Source organism: Penaeus monodon, chromosome 11 (assembly GCF_015228065.2).
Source record: "Penaeus monodon isolate SGIC_2016 chromosome 11, NSTDA_Pmon_1, whole genome shotgun sequence".
NCBI lineage: Eukaryota > Metazoa > Arthropoda > Malacostraca > Decapoda > Penaeidae > Penaeus > Penaeus monodon.
The window spans coordinates 4,618,080-4,623,079 of NC_051396.1; positions in this window are offsets into that span (position 1 = coordinate 4,618,080).

Genomic DNA, 5,000 nt, shown 5'->3' on the forward strand with positions numbered 1-5,000 from the left:
ATCCCCCCAAATTATTATTTTATAGTAAGTGAATATATGCCTGATTCATAGGACTTTTAGATTACCTTCACACACATACGTATTCCTATTCACACAATACTATTTGTTGGAAAAAATAAAAGGACGTATTGAAATATGGCAAAATCTAACCGTAGATTTTATGAAGACTTATTCCCCTTTCTCTCCCTCTCTTCCCCTCTCCCCCGTCCCTCTTTCCTTCCCTCCTTCTTTTCCTCCTTCTCTTCCCTCTTCTCCTCCATCTCTTCCCATCGTTTCTTCTTCCCTCTTTTCCCCTCGTTTCTTCCTCCCTCTCTTCGCCTCTTTTCTTCCCCTCTTATTCTCCTCCTTCTCTTCCCCTCCTCCCTCTCTTCCCTCATCCGAAAGGAAGGAGCGAGCATCGAACACAAAGCCCCCAGATAAGGGACCCGCGGCGGAAACCCTTAATGCCGTAGCGAATCTCGGTCCTGGGAAACGGCCTGCGTCTGGGGAAGCCTTGGAAGAATCCTGTTGTTGGCGGGGGGGGGGGGGGGGTTCTTTCAGGACGGAGACCTTTTTCTCCCGATTTTTTTTTTTTTCCCGATGGGATTTCTCTCCTGGCGGAGGTTTCTTTCCGACTCGTGTGTCTTCCGAGCGGATTATTTTTATTTATTTATTTATTTATTTTCCCCGAAAGAGGCTTCTCTCCCGACGGAATTTATTTTCCTTAACCGAGGTTTCTTTCCGACTGAAGATTTTTTTTTTTCTTCCTGACGGAGGTTTCTTTCCCGACGGGAACCCCCCCCCCCCCCTAACTGAGCTTTTTTCTGACGGAGGTTTCTTTCCCGACGGGATCCCCCCCCCCCCCAACTGAGCTTCTCTTTTTCTTCTTCCTGACGGAGGTTTCTTTCCCCAACTGAGCTTTTCTTTTTTTTTTTCTTCCTGACGGAGGTTTCTTTCCCGACGGTGGATTCTTGACGAGGAATCTTGAGGAATCTGATGGTCGATGAGATGCTCTTCTCTCTGCGGGGCCTTTTATCTCGGGGCTGAGAGGGTGATTTGTATCGGCGCTGCCTCCGAGGGAATTATTATAGGGAGATAAAGAGAGGGAGAGAGAGAGATAGAGAGAGGGAATGAGAGGAAGAGTGAGAGAGAGAGAGAGAGAGAGAGAGAAAGAGGAGAGAGAGAGAGAGAGAGAGAGAGAGAGAGGGAAAAAGGGAGGGAGACAGAGTGTGTCACACCCGTAGACTTCAATCGCCATTCACTCTTTCCATCTGTCCGTTCTCTCCACGGCAACGTCGGTCCTACCGGGACACATAGCTCTCGCCGCGTCTCTGCCGATGATTCACACTGCTTCTTCCTGTAATGCTAATATTTTCCTTTAACATCTGAGTGTGATCCCGTCTGATGCGCTTTAATAATGTTTGTTAGTATAAGGGATGACCCACCACGCCCTATTCGCTTCACATTTATTGGAATACGGGCAAACCCTGAAAATCATTACAATAGCAACCACAATCACTGTCACAATTCGACTCGGTTCACTTAAAATTTCATACCAGGTTATAATATTACAAACATAGAAAGAATGTATCAACTGTTTGAAAAAGAATATCTTTATATTATAAGGTTTAAAGTATACAACAATATGCAGGGGCATATCTAACATGAATGTGTATAATACATACGCATAGGAGGAATTAAGGCCTTTAATAGAGGTCCTCAGATCACTTTTTAAAAAAGTGTTGTCAGGCCAGTATTCATTTCAATCTGTTCTATACCCCAATGATCCCCCCCACCCCTTCGTGAGACGCATTTCCTTCTATATAAATGTCAACACAAAGGATAAGGCGTGATTGAGTACATATACCCATCGCAGGGGAAACCCACACCTAGGGTGTTATCTATATCGAAAACCCTGAGGAAATAAAATAACCTAAGAGTATGCTGTATGCCCTGGAGAGGATGATATACGCGTGATGCTGATGTCAACAACTCGCTATGCCGATGCTGATGACAGCGGCTACACTCGCAGCCTCACATGTCACCACTGCAGCAAGAAATAATAATAATAATAAAAAATAATAATGATAATGATAATGATAATGATAATAATAGTAAAGTAATAGTAATAGTAGTAGTAATAGAAATAGTAATAATAATAACAATAATAACAGTGATAATAAAAGTAATAGTAATAATGTTAATAATAACAATAATGATAAAGATAATAATAATAATATAAGATATTGATGATGATAATAATAATGATAATCAATAATGATGACAATAACAATGATAATGAAAGCGAATATTGATAAAATATGATATGACTAATGATGGTAATGATGATGATATGAAAATTTAAAACATCAATATAATAATGATAATGATAAAAGTACAGACAATAATGGCGACAATGACAACGGTTATGATAATAAAAATAAAAGTAACAATATAAATGATATTAATGATGAAGATAGTAATAAATATAATGGTGATGATAATGATAATGAAGATGGTGATGAGGGATAATTCTGACAGTAACACCAACAGTATCAATAATAAAACGATAACAATAATTAAAAAAAAAACTAATAGAAAAGAGAGAGATAGAATGAGGCAGGGAAGCCCTGTTTCTATTTTTTATTGTTGTCAGCATAATTATTTCCCGGTGTTCATAGTCAGCTGTGTTGAAGGACGAACATGGGATAACTTTTTTTCAGGTGTTCAATGTCAGCTGTGTTGAAAATAAAACAGGGTAAACTCAGCGCCGACCCTGAGGCACTCATTTCCCAAATAAGAAATTTGGACCCTATTATTCTCCCAACCATTTTTGATGATTTTGATATTCTTAAAGATACATATGGTTTCTTCCATGCGACTGGGGAAAGTATTTATAAGGTTAAACTGTTATGCCCGGTTTCCATAGTATGTTGAAAGCGCTTATCGGAATGCACTAATTCCAAACCGCTGCCTTGTTCTTTAGGATATTGTTGTGGTCTCGTAAATGGAGGTTAGGACTTGTTGCTTTCCTGAATCCATATTAGTTTGCATTCAGTAGACTGTTGCTTTCTACGTAAGCCGTTACGTTTTCGTGGGCTTTGGCAAATATTTCTAACAGTAAGATTGGTTTTGTAAGAATTTTAGTCTTTCGTGGATCTCTCTTCCTTTTTTTGTTATCATTATACACCATTCTTGAATTTTTTTGGGGGAAAGAGTGCATCGCATGAGCCAAGCCCATCACGGTCCTTAACTTTGTGACGATGAAAATTGGAAGACGCTACCTAACTGCCTTCCGCTTTGGGCCTCGGTCTTTGTCCATGATTGTGTCTGATTGTGGTTTTGATTTCCCTGCTGAGATTGATATGGTCAGAAGGTTATCATGAAGATCTGGTTGCTTGCGCTCCACTAAAAGGGAATTGTCTGAGAATTAAGTTTCTGTTGAGTTTAATATTGCACATTTATTTTTCGAAACAACTTTAGATAGATGCTTCCGAAAGTTTCTAAATACTGTTCTCTCACAGGGTTTGAAAAATACTTTTTATCCCAACAGTTAAGAATAAAGTGTTTCTTCACGATTACTTCGCTGTATCTTTGGAATAGCTTTTATTATAATGCATTTTTCGGTTCTCTGTTGTCTTTTATTTAAGATATTTTTCGTTATCGATGTGTGCGCATATTCTGAAAATTTATTCACATATTGCTCTGTGACACTTGAGTATTTTCCTGTCCTCTATGTTATGGTGAAATATTTTGTTGAATCATGATTAATAATATCACTAAAATTAAGGCAAAAGGGAATAGTATGGATGGTCGGAAAAATACATAAGTACATTAGTATATGTTATCACGCAATACCCTATACTAATGTGCTTATTATTTTCATAAGGTCCGGCGGTGTATGCTGCCTCGGCGATAATTCCTTTCGTTTTGTTTCCAATTCTGCCGCGAGAAGCTATTTGAAATGAGCTTTTGGGAATGAATGGCGAGTTTTTTGTGGAGGTAGAGGGTGGGGGGTGGGGGTGGGGGGTGGAGAAGGGCAAGAGGTCACAGCGAGGAGGGCACTTAGGGGTGGGGGAAGGGGAGCAGGGGGACGAAGGGGGTTTTGGGAAAAGGGGGATTATCGTATGGGAACGAGTAGTTGTGAGAAGGGGAATAGTTTAGAAGACTATATGAAGAAAAGGGGCGATAGATTGTGTAAGTGGAAATGTAGCGTGTGTGTAGGGTGTAGGTGTTGGGTGCGAAAATATAAAGGTCGGTAAGCGTGAATGTAGCCGAGGAGAGGGGTGGCGGGAGAACTTTCCAACGCAAGGGTAGAGTAATAAAGATTAGATCAAGTCTGGTTAATGGTTCAAGGATGGATCCTTTTCCTTTTAATATTTCGAGGAGACGGTAATAAAAAGTATAGAATGATAAAAAATTTATTAAAATAATAAAACGTTAAAACAATGGAAATGTTTAAAACTAAAAGCAAAAAGCAATGGCACAGTAAAACAGTAAAACACGAAATAAACACTAAATGATTTCAAAAAAAACCCCCAAATCACTAGGGTCACTTTCCGAATAAATACACCCCAAATGTCTTCATTTCCCGTGTCTATACATATCTTCGCAACCCTTAGCTCTTTAAGGCCCATTCCGGGGACTCCTTTTGTTTCTGAACAGGACGAGAACCAATCCTGAAACCCCGCCGGGCCATAAGTGAAAGGCCCGGGCGAAGCCAGAACTTCGCAAATCTCAAGCAAGCAAGCAAGCAAGCCCCGTCTATGTTTTCGGCCTCCCGCGTTAGCTCTTACGCGGGAGATTACGATAAATGAAAACAACGTTAAAATGATGTCTAAATATAAAATCATGATGTTAATATAATAAAAGTAGTAAAAACGTTACTGACTTAAAATAAAGAAATAAATGAACTTCTTAAAAGAACCATTTAAGATCCCAAAAAAAATTCGATAAATAAAAATAAAAATAAATTAAAAACTCTGAATTAAAATGAATAAAAATTTCGGAGACTTAAAAGA